Source organism: Ambystoma mexicanum, chromosome 9 (genome assembly GCF_040938575.1).
Source record: "Ambystoma mexicanum isolate Mex_15411 chromosome 9, UKY_AmexF1_1, whole genome shotgun sequence".
NCBI lineage: Eukaryota > Metazoa > Chordata > Amphibia > Caudata > Ambystomatidae > Ambystoma > Ambystoma mexicanum.
Genome location: NC_090931.1, coordinates 686,769,112 through 686,781,578, shown reverse-complemented (window position 1 = coordinate 686,781,578; position 12,467 = coordinate 686,769,112).

The following is a 12,467-nucleotide window of genomic DNA, read 5'->3' as shown; positions in this document are numbered from 1 at the left end:
TCACCGTAAGTTATTAAGGGCAATACAGACATGGACTCCGAGACACAGCTTCACCTCAATGATGAAGCGCAGCAAGGCAGAAACACGTGTCTGGGCATGTCGCTGCTACTCTTGTTCAGAGAAAATGCGTGTAGCATTTTGGCACTGGGCAGCCCCTGTGGATGTGACCAGACTGATATGCAATAGTTATTTTGCCTCTGGTAAAGCCCACTAAGTTGAAGCACATTTATGACCCATCTGTGTGGGTACTTTCCCATAGAGTAGGCTATTTAAGTGATGTTCATTCTTAGTAGAGGAGCCTGGCACATAATTGGCTAATTTTGGAAATTTCGACCGTAAGTTATTAATCATAATCCAGATATTAGGTGGCCTACAAAATCAAAATAATGACATTTCTTCACCCCACCCTGCCTTCCTGAATTTACTCCAAATGGGGAGGTTTTGTCACCCAAATTCTTCACCCCCTGAATGCCCCTCCCTCTAACCCGCCGCCTCCCCCTCCTCCCAACCCACCAAAACGCAAACAAACACGAACACCCAACACACACACAAAACACACAAGTACATATCAAATTACCTGTTCTCCATCCATATTGCTTCCGTATCCTGGTGTGCCTGTCAAACCCTGCGTGCACTCAGGTGCATTGCAGGGACTGACAGTTTGATTTAGAAAGACCGGCCGTGCGGTCACAGAGCGGTCTTTCTAAATCGTTTTCTTTTTTCTTCTTTTTTTCAAAAAAAGGTCTCTTGACCTAAAACCGATTAAACCCTATTGGGTGGGTTCCTTCCCATAGAGCAGGCTATTAAAGCGGTGTTCATTCTCAGTAGAGGGGATCTCAAATTCTTTGGCTAACAGCATATTACATAGCTCTTTAGAAATATACTTACTTAATGGAAAATAATAACATGGCATGATATAACTTTGTATATAATGACAAAACTGTTCAATATTGAGCCCAATACAGCATAGCATACAAGCAATGCAAAACATTGTGGCAGACTCTATATGGTAATTCTCTGCATTATGATTATTGGCTGTTATTGATGCGTTGTGGGTGTCTAAAATCATTAAAAAAGATCCAGAAAGAATAGCACAAAATAAAGTAGCATAGCAGAAAATAACATATTATAAAACATCAATGTAAAGTGTACATAGCTTTTCGCCATCTGTTACTAATGCACAGCCTAGCCAAGGAGGGTGGGAAACAAAGTGAATAATGTGATTGTAGGATCGACCTCACAAAAGCCTTCAACACTCTTTCCATATAGGAGACTGGCCCACACGTTGAGCAGGCGTGTTATTGGAGACGGGGTAGGAAGTTGCCTAGGAAAATGGGCTAATTGATAGGGCAGAAAGAAAATATGTTATTATCAGTTCAAAAGCATCCACCAGAATCATCCCTTGATCCAGTGCTTTTTTGATGTATTCATATGTAGAGGTAGGTGACATTTCCGCTTCTGAAGCAAAAAGCGCGAATCCGCTTCTACCCGTTCCACGAAATCAACATTACGGTTCTGCCACCACTGAAATTTTGCCTGGTTTTGGGCAGTTTCACATGGAGCGTGGTGTTTCGTTTCCATGTTGGTTTTGTGTAGTGACATGAGAAACTTTGCACTAGTCATTTTTTGATCGGTGATATTTTCACGCAGCAACACGAGACACTTTCAGGGTAATTCATAGAAATTCGCACAAAAGTAACGCACGCGGCTGGCGCACAGTGTTCCCGTGCGAATGTCTGCGCCAGCCGCGTGCGCTAAAATCGATTTCCGCGCACAGCGTATTCATGGATTTTAGCCTCCAAAAGCAGCTGTGGCGCAGAGTGGCGCAGCGACCCTGCAGCAGCGGCAGTTATGTCCCCAAGAACGCCCTCGTGCAAGGAAAAGCCATCAAAATCCCCAATCCAGCGCAAAGGGCTGCGCCAATCCTGGACCAGTTTACCGGACTGCCAAACAGCAAACGCCAAGCGGGGAATGTGTATTACGGCTTTCGCTGTAACTTCCACACGCGAAAGGGCCTGTGCGAGTGGGGTACGTGTATAACTGTTGTTTGCGTGAATTTATACACACGATTGGCCTGGGTACGTGTATTTCAGGGGTGCGCGGGAAGTTTTACACGCGAATGGCCTGGGTACGTGTATTCCAGGGGTGCGCGGGACGTTTCACACACGATTGGCCTGGGTACGTGTATTTCAGGGGTGCGCGGGGGAAGTTACACACGCAAATTGCCTGGGTACGTGTATTCCAGGGGTGCGCGGGAAGTTTCACATGCAAATTGCCTGGGTACGTGTATTCCAGGGGTGCGCGGGAAGTTTCACACACGATTGGCCTGGGTACGTGTATTTCAGGGGTGCGCGGGAAGTTATACACGCGAATGGCCAGGGTACGTGTATTCCAGGAGTGCGCGGGAAGTTTCACACGCGAATGGCCTGGGTACATGTATTCCAGGGGTGCATGGGAAGTTTCACACGCGATTGGCCTGGGTACGTGTATTTCAGGGGTGCGCGGGAAGTCATACACGCGAATGGCCTGGGTACGTGTATTTCCAGGCGCGCGGGACGTTTCACACGCGATAGGCCTGGGTACATGTATTTCAGGGGTGCGCGGGAAGTTATACACGCAAATGGCCTGGGTACATGTATTCCAGGGGTGCGCATGAAGTTTCACACGCGATTGGCCTGGGTACGTGTATTCCAGGGGTAAGCGGGAAGTTTCACACGTGAATGGCCTGGGTACGTGTATTCCAGGGGTGCGCGGGAAGTTTCACACGCGATTGGCCTGGGTACGTGTATTTCCAGGGTGCGCGGGAAGTTTCACAAGCGATAGGCCTGGGTACGTGTATTCCATGGGTGCGCGGGAAGTTTCACACGCGATTGGCCTGGGTACGTGTATTTCAGGGGTGCGCGGGAAGTTTCACAGGCGATTGGCCTGGGGACGTGTATTCCAGGGGTGTGCGGGAAGTTTCACACGCGATTGGCCTGGGTACGTGTATTTCCAGGGTGCGCGGGAAGTTTCACAAGCGATAGGCCTGGGTACGTGTATTCCATGGGTGCGCGGGAAGTTTCACACGCGATTGGCCTGGGTACGTGTATTTCAGGGGTGCGCGGGAAGTTTCACAGGCGATTGGCCTGGGGACGTGTATTCCAGGGGTGTGCGGGAAGTTTCACAGGCGATTGGCCTGGGTACGTGTATTTCAGGGGTGAGCGGGATGTTATACATGCAAATGGCCTGGGTACGTGTATTCCAGGGGTGCGCGGGAAGTTTCACATGCAAATGGCCTGGGTACGTGTATTCCAGGGGTGCGCGGGAAGTTTCACACAAGATTGGCCTGGGTATGTGTATTTCAGGGGTGCGCGGGAAGTTATACACGCGAATGGCCTGGGTACGTGTATTCCAGTGGTGCGCGGGAAGTTTCACACGCGAATGGCCTGGGTACATGTATTCCAGGGGTGCATGGGAAGTTTCACACGCGATTGGCCTGGGTACGTGTATTTCAGGGGTGCGCGGGAAGTCATACACGCGAATGGCCTGGGTACGTGTATTTCCGGGTGCGCGGGACGTTTCACACGCGATAGGCCTGGGTACATGTATTTCAGGGGTGCGCGGGAAGTTATACACGCAAATGGCCTGGGTACATGTATTCCAGGGGTGCGCATGAAGTTTCACACGCGATTGGCCTGGGTACGTGTATTCCAGGGGTAAGCGGGAAGTTTCACACGTGAATGGCCTGGGTACGTGTATTCCAGGGGTGCGCGGGAAGTTTCACACGCAATTGGCCTGGGTACGTGTATTTCCAGGGTGCGCGGGATGTTTCACAAGCGATAGGCCTGGGTACGTGTATTCCATGGGTGCGCGGGAAGTTTCACACGCGATTGGCCTGGGTACGTGTATTTCAGGGGTGCGCGGGAAGTTTCACAGGCGATTGGCCTGGGGACGTGTATTCCAGGGGTGTGCTGGAAGTTTCACAGGCGATTGGCCTGGGTACGTGTATTTCAGGGGCGCGGGGGAAGTCATACACGCGAATGGCCTGGGCACGTGTATTTCCGGGTGCGCGGGAAGTTTCACACGCGATAGGCCTGGGTACGTGTATTTCAGGGGTGCACAGGAAGTTATAGACACAAATGGCCTGGGTACGTGTATTCAAGGGGTGCGCGGGAAGTTTCACACACGATTGGCCTGGTTACGTGTATTTCAGGGGTGCGCGGGAAGTTATACACCGAATGGCCTGGGTACGTGTATTCCATGGGTGCGCGGGAAGTTTCACACGTGAATGGCCTGGGTATGTGTATTCCAGGGGTGCGCGGGAAGTTTCACACGCAATTGGCCTGGGTATGTGTATTTATGGGGTGCGTGGGAAGTTTCACACGCAATAGGCCTGGGTACGTGTATTCCAGAGGTGCGCGGGAAGTTTCACACACGATTGGCCTGGGTATGTGTATTTCAGGGGTGCGCGGGAAGTTTCACACGTGAATGGCCTGGGTATGTGTATTCCAGGGGTGCGCGGGAAGTTTCACACGCGATTGGCCTGGGTACGTGTATTTCCGGGGTGCGTGGGAAGTTTCACACGCAATAGGCCTGGGTACGTGTATTCCAGAGGTGCGCGGGAAGTTTCACACACGATTGGCCTGGGTATGTGTATTTCAGGGGTGCGCGGGAAGTTTTACACGTGAATTGGCAGTGTGGGTCCTCCCAGGTGTCCCCTCTACCCCCTCCACGGCCCCTGCAGGCAGCCCACACCACAGGGGACAACCCTGCAACCCTGGTCATGTCCCGCAGGCAGCCATCCACCATGGGCATGCCCCCCAGCCAAGCCACATGTCACGTTGCAATATGATCACCAACACATGTCTCCCAGCACCCCCACCCCCCAGCAGTGCAGGGCACCTGCCAGCAGGCCCCCACACATGTCTCCCAGCACCACCCCCAGCAGTGCGGGGCACCTGCCAGCAGGCCCCCACACATGTCTCCCAGCACCCCCACTCCCAGAAGTCAGGGACACCTGCCAGCAGGCCCCCACACATGTCTCCCAGCACCCCCACCCCCCAGCAGTCAGGGGCACCTGCCAGCAGGCCCCCACACATGTCTCCCAGCACCCCCATCCCCAGCAGTCAGGGGCACCTGCCAGCAGGCCCCCACACATGTCTCCCAGCACCCCCACACCCCCAGCAGTCAGGGGCACCTGCCAGCAGGCCCCCACACATGTCTCCCAGCAGCCCCACCCCCCAGCAGTCAGGGGCACCTGCCAGCAGGCCCCCACTCATGTCCCCCTGCCCCCAGCTCATGACGATCCCAATCATGGCCCTTATGGCCATCCTACCCAGCACAAAGACCCAACCAAGTATTGCATCCACCCACATAGAAAAGGCAATTACATGATACAACCCCAATGGCAAGTATGTAAATGAACACATGTCCGTCACACACACACAATGGTTGCAAGCGAATGTGAAAACCCATATCTTGACCTGCATGAAACCAATGAGATAATACCACACATCGAAGTATGAATAAAAAAATGTATTAAACACAACATGAATTTAATTAAAATCAAACAAACAACAATGGGAATAAAAAAGGAATAGCTGGATGTCCGTGAAACGATGAAAAACGAGAAATCATAATCCAACGAAATCCAAAAGAAATGGTGTCCAAAGTCACAGTCCAACAAAGCAAATCCAAGGGAAAAAACAAAGTGAAAACCATTGCTCCATGGTGAAATTAAAAAAAAGAAAGAGGAATCCAATGGTGAACTATATACAACAATCCAGGGTCCATGAGCCCAACTGAAGAAATGAAACCTATCAAAAATACTACCTATTAAAAAAATACATACAGAAACGTGGTGCATTGTCCAAGCGCAACCAAAATAAAGAAAAAACGAAAGGAAACCTAACACTAAAGAACTATTTATAAGGGCAACGGGTTAGTCTGACGGCTCACTTCTGGATGTTACGGGCCAGGGCATCATCGAACACCTGCTCAATGTCCTGGAGACGGTCCTCTTCCATGGCCCCAAGGGTTCGCAGGGACGACGGCATGTTCTCCTCCAACTCCCTGCGAATCGCCTCCAGGCACTCGGCCCTCCTCAGGGCCCTCCGCATGGAGTTCTCCGCCCTGACCATCGTGAGCCGTGCCTCTTCCGCCCGCTGCCGCTCCGCATTTATGGCGTGGCCCAACCGCTGCCACACGGAAGACACTTCCCGTCCTGGGTCCTCCTGCCCTCGGCCGATGCCTGCCCCCCCGATGTCGAAGGCCCCGAGCCATCATGGCTCCCACCTTGTTGCCGCTGCTGCTGTGCCTGTGCCCGTGCCATGGCTCCTGCTGCCTGCACATCCTCCTGCGGCTGGGGTGCAGTTGTTGAGGTGGCCATCCCTGCTGGATGTCCGACTCCCGACTGTGGCAGGGATCTTTCCTCCACCAGCCTGGCCGCACGGTCAGAGGCAGCTCCACAGGGCACCCAGGTGGTAAGATGGCACGGAGGACGACTGGCGCATAGGGGGTTCAGTTGAGGAGGGGGTCGAAACAAGTCCCAGTAAACGGAGGAATCCGGCCTGGCTGACCTGTCCCAGTAGGCTGACGTATCAACGAGCCATTCGAGATGATGTGCAGTCTCCTCATGAAAAGACTGCAGGTCACCTCGCATGGCCCGTTGACGCAACGCCACACCACCCAGGACAGGCTCAACCCGGTCCCGGATAGCCACGTCCGCAGGCAGAGGAAGGCCAGTTGTCGTAAGCTCATCCCCTGCCTGAAAACGGGTCTGTACGTAGGCATCCCTGCTGGTGCACGATGATGCAGTCACAGGATCGGGGACAGGATTACACACAGGCACCTCCGCGGCGGACTGTGCTGCCTCCTGTCCCTGCCCCTGCACTGCACCACTAGCACCAGTGGAATCCCCACCTCCAGACCCCATCTCTGTCCCTTGCACGGCCTCCTCCTCCACCAAACCCCCCACCAACCTGGATGACTCCGTGCCATCTTCCTCCGTCGGGCCCTGTGGGGTCTCAGCTGCCCCTTCTGCTGCCGAGGAGTCCAACTCCAACCTCCGCCTCTTGGACCACCCCTCGGCAGCTGCGACCTGGGACTCGGCATTGGACTTCTCACTCCCCGATGAGATGACAACCTGGGAGGGGAGCCGGGCCTTGCGTCTCCGGCTGGCGGTGCGATCCCCGCGCTGTGCTCCACAGCACCCTCTCCGCCCTCTTCATCAGTTGACGCTGCAGACAGGGAGAGATAGGAGACAGGCATCAAAGCACTGTACATGGACTCATACACACATGACAGTTGCACACGAGTGTCATTGTCAAACTTCAGACATGGCATCGCAATCCCCAACACACATGTCATTTCAACTCACACACATGAGCTATTCCACAGCCGTATCGCAACAGCCAGCACCATCCATACACATACAACAGCATGAGCAGGCAAAGGTGAGTCAGACATCACATGAGACACAGGGAGTGCACTAGACATGCACACACGCCACCACACCTACATGCATGTGTACACCTCCACCAAGTGTCGCAGTGATGAGATCGGCATCCATGTCACATCTGGCAATCAGTCTTCTACATATCAGTGTCCCAAGGATCCATGTTGCATCACTGTTGCACCCTTGTCAAATACACACACATGCACATGTACACGGTGCAGATACATGCAGCTGGAACCGACATCCATGTGTGACACCACAACCATGCCTACTTACATACACAGTCATTCAAACATGTGTGCTCACATCTGCATTTGGCATGCAAGCTTACACACACATGCACCATCCATGTGTCACACATGAGAGGCCTCGCATGTGTTAGCCTCACGGCCCTGTACACACACATCCATACATGGCCCTACAAAACCACATGTGCAACCTGCATACTACTGGCACACCACCACATGCACAGCTTACAATCAGTATGCAGGTACACTTACCGTGGGATATGCGTTCCAGGACCCTCATTTGATCTTCTGACAGGTGGCCCGGCGCCCCTTAGCATCCGCTGCCTTCAAGATGCACCGGGCCTTCTTGAGGGTCCTGGACCTAAAGTCCTCCCAGCGCTTCTTGACATGATGGAATTTGCGGACTGCCACCCCCTTCGCGTTGATGGCAGTCATGATGTCCGTCCAGATCCTAGTCCGTCCTTCCTTGTCGGTACGCAAACTTCCTAAGAGGGCATCATACTTCCCAGGACTTGCTCCACCAGTACACCAACTTCGGTGGCAGTGAAGCTGGTGGCCCTCTGCCTCTCTGGCTGGGGGTTGCCAGTGGTGCAAGATGGAGATGTGCCCGACATGGCAACCCCAGAGGCAGGAGTGGGTGGGCAACTGGGTCCTGGGGCTGGGCTTTGGAGCGATGGAATCCCAGTCGGGAGTCTTCAGTTCCAGCAGGGTTGGTCACAGCAACTGCACCCTTGGCTGAGGTGCAGGCAGCAAATAGCAGGGCACGTGGGCAGCAGGCAGGCAGGCAGCAGCAGATGGCAGGTGGGAGCGTGCTCGGGGTTCTGGGGGGCAGTAATTCAGCCTTCTGGGCAGGAGCGTGGTCTTCCGTGTGCTTAACCGTGGCCAGCTTGATACGAAGTGATTTGGCACGTGAAAATCCAGCACATCTGCGTGTAATTCGAGGAAAGGCCCTTAGCGCGTAAGCGCGTCAGCACACGTACGCGATTTCATTGGATCAAAGGCCCTTAGCGCGTAAGCGCGTCTGTCACGTGCGCACAGGCGTTTCCCTGAACACGGGGGGTGCATGTTACACGTCCAAAAACTGCACGTCCGAGTGTCAGCTCATGTAATTGGAGGATAGGCCCTTAGCGCGTACACGCGGAAGTGATGTTGGACGTGTGGGCTGGTTTAAAAGGCACGTGTATAACGCCATTTCCTTGTACGTGCTTTTCGTGGAGAGCGAGTGAGTGAATTCTGTACTTCTTGTCGGTTCACACGCGATTTACTTCACAGCGTTTCTAGTTCGTACTCCCTGTTACCTCTGACAGCTTTTTTCTGATTTTCTGTTGGGCCTGTTTCCTCAAACAGCGTTCACTTCTTCTTTTGTCCTGTCTCTTCAGACAGCGTACAATTCTTCTTTTGGCGGGGGTGTTGCCAATGCGCACACGCGCGTATTTTTCATGCTCTTTTTCCAGGCAGACGGTGAGTCGTGCACGTATTTACCAACTGTGCTTGCCCCGTGTGTCACGTAGCCCTTCAGAGGTCATTGTAGGCTGCGTGTCACACGCGTACGTTCATTTTTGTGTTTGCCACAGCGTAGTGCGGGTTCATTTTTCCACGCACGTGGTCTATGAGGGGTTCCATGCACGTTATTTTCTGTTTTTAGGGTGCCTGTGCATTGTGTGACCCGTCATCTTTCCCCAGGGGTCACATACAGCCTTGCTAGAGCACTAGGGTACGAATTCCATCTAGTACCCTAACCCTTTGACCCCCAATGGCCCAGGACAATAGTTTACTGCAACTCCCATGCGCACAACGACACCTGTGCAATGGTTGGGAGGCGACCAAGCGGTAAGGGTGGCAAAGGTGGCCGAGCCTCAAGAGGTGGGCGTGGTGGGCGCTGTAGGGGATGTGGCCAGGATTTGCAGGGTACCCCTATCCCCCCATGTGTGGAGAACCAGTCAGGGACACCCATACCCCCACTGTGGTTGAGGGAGACGTGGCTGACACCATCCCTGCTCAGCCCTTGTTGGACCGGCCCATTGTGGCTCCTGACCTGGCACAGGGTGACTCCCTGGCTGACTTCCAGGTCGGCAAGTCTAGGCACGTATGGCGGTGCAAGTTGGTGTCACCAGGCCACGTGGATCAGGGGCAGCTATGTCATCTGCTGCCACGAGTAGGCAGGGTGGGGAGGCTGCAGGGGCAGCTGCAGCTCCATCCACCCCAGCTCTGACTCTCCCAGCCAGGACAATGTTGGTCCCAGTCCATCTTGCTAATGTTCCACCTGACTACATCACACTTCAGCCAATGCCTGCACCAAGTCCCATGATCAGTGTGCATTCCCACACTCCAACTACCCAGTCCACTGGTGCTCCTGCTCCTAGTGGCCAGAGAGGGGTAGGCCACTCAGGATCCCCACCACCTTCAAAGAGAAAGAGGAAGAGTGCACGTCCAGTACAGGCTGATGCCCCAGACACGGCTACACAGTCCGGCGCGCCAATGAAGCCTAGCTTCACTGATGCCAAACGTGATGCACTTGTGCAGTATGTGTCCGCACATGACAGCGAAATGTTGATAACTGCAGGGTGCAAGACCACACCTGCTCGACGTCAGGCACACTGGCAGGCCATCGCGGACATCATAAGTGCCCTTGGAATTGTGAGGCGCACAGCTAATGATTGCTACAAGCGCTGGAATTACCTTAAACGCAGGGCAAAGAAAAAGCTGGCCTCAAGTCATGCCGATACTCTGGTGACTGGAGGTGGGTCTCCAGCAGAGGACATTGAACTCACTCTACATTAGTATGTTTCTGGGAACTACGTCACAGAGGAACAGATCCAAGGTGTGGGAGGAATGCCAGATTACGAGGCATTGTCCGGTGAGTGCACATGCATGTGTGTGTGATCCATGTGTATGTTGTGTGTGTGTGTGAGGGGTTCTGATTGAGTGCCAGCTGAGGGTGTGTGTGCCTGAGTGGTTTGGGTCACCCATGTACTTCATCCAAAACATTCTGCGCCCCTGGATTTGGGTATTACAGTATCCCTTCTGCCCACAGTAGACATTTTGTGCTACATCACTCCAGTTGCCCTTGATGTGGCATCTTGCAACAACATTGTTCCATATTTTTAAGTGTTCATTCAGGATAATTGTTTCAATTCCCCCACTTTTACTACACATTTCTCATCCTTATTGTCACATATGTGACATGCCTATGGTACATGCCATCTGTGTGATGGCATGTGTCATGTATGTGGATTTGGACATGCCACTCACAGGCCAATGTGTGATGGCACTGCTAGGCAGCATGCAGCTCATGTGTTGCTCTTCCATCTTGGTGTCATCAGTGTCTGCCATTTGCCTCCCCTTCAAACTCAGTGACAGTGCATGCATGGGTGGGTTATAGTCATGTGGGACATGTGTCAATCAAGTACTGGTTCTGTAGCTTGTCAGGCCTAATTGTGTGCCATGGTGCTAATGCCTGTTTCCATTTTTTGTTTTTCATGTTTTTGCAGGGGATGACGCACTTGATGCTGTTGAGGCTGAGGAGATGGTGCAGACCCAGGAGGGATCTCAGGCATGAACGGGCACCAGTGGGGGACGTGGTGTGGTGATGGGGGAGAACCCTCTCTTGCTGCAGACCATTCTCTCCAGGGGTGTCTCTGGGTGCACCTCTCCAGACCTCTATTCAGGTGTTGATTCGGATGATGAGACCTATGTGGCGTCGCAGGTAAGTGTTTCTGGAAGGGATTCTGTTCTGTCCTACCCATCTGCACCAGGGGTAGAGCCCACTATGGGGATGTCAGTGTTGGTAGGTCCGCCCTTGGTGGTTACGGATGCAGGGCCACACTCCGCAACATCTGATCCTGTTCCTGGGCCAGCAGATCAGAGGGGAAATGCAGTCCTGCAGCCTCAGGCAGTGCCGACACAGCAAGGCGCAGTCCACCTTGCCCCAGACAGGTGTGGTGCCCGCCAACGCGGTGGACGTACGCCACCAGGCAATACCGCATGGGAGCAATTCATATACGGTATGGCAAACCAACAGGCAGCATCATCTGAGATGATGGCTCAAGCAATGGAGAGGGTGGCCACTTCCATCGTCCCCCCAGAAAGGCAGATGGACCAACTACAGCAGGCAACAGACTCCATTTGCCAATCACTCAGGGAGGACATGTTGGCATCCAACAGGGACAGACGGGCGGCCCTGGACACTCTGCGGGAAGCCATTTCTATGGAGTCCCGGGGCCACAGGGAAGCCCTGAGGGTAGAAGTCCATCGCCTCAGGCAGGCTCTTGTTGACCTTGAGGCTTCCACTCACACGAGGACAGAACAGCAGCTGGAGCGGCTCACACATACACTCTCAGCTGAGATGCAGGCAACTAGGGAGGAGGTCCGGGCATCATGTCAGGTGGTGCATGGGGGTCTCCGCACTATAATTCTCCAGAACGAGACCTTCCACACCCGCATGCTTGCTGCCATTGAGGACCAGACTAGGACTTTGCGTGGGCTGCCTCCCATAGCACCACCGCCTCCTGTGGCGGCAGCAGCACAGGGTGAGGAGAGCGACTACAGCAAATCTGAATCTCCCACGATAGCGTAGCCATGCAGGCCATGAGCCCATGGAGGTGTTTTTTTTTTCCCAGCATCCACACAGGTGGCTGTTGGTGTGCACCCTGTCCTCGGACCTCCTGGGTGTCCTCCCCCACCTCCTCTGGCCCCCACATGACCATTTTTGATTTTTGATTTTTTGTTACAGTGTGTTGCCTTGTGTGGCTCCCGTGGGCATCCACTGTATTTCGGCTGGGCAC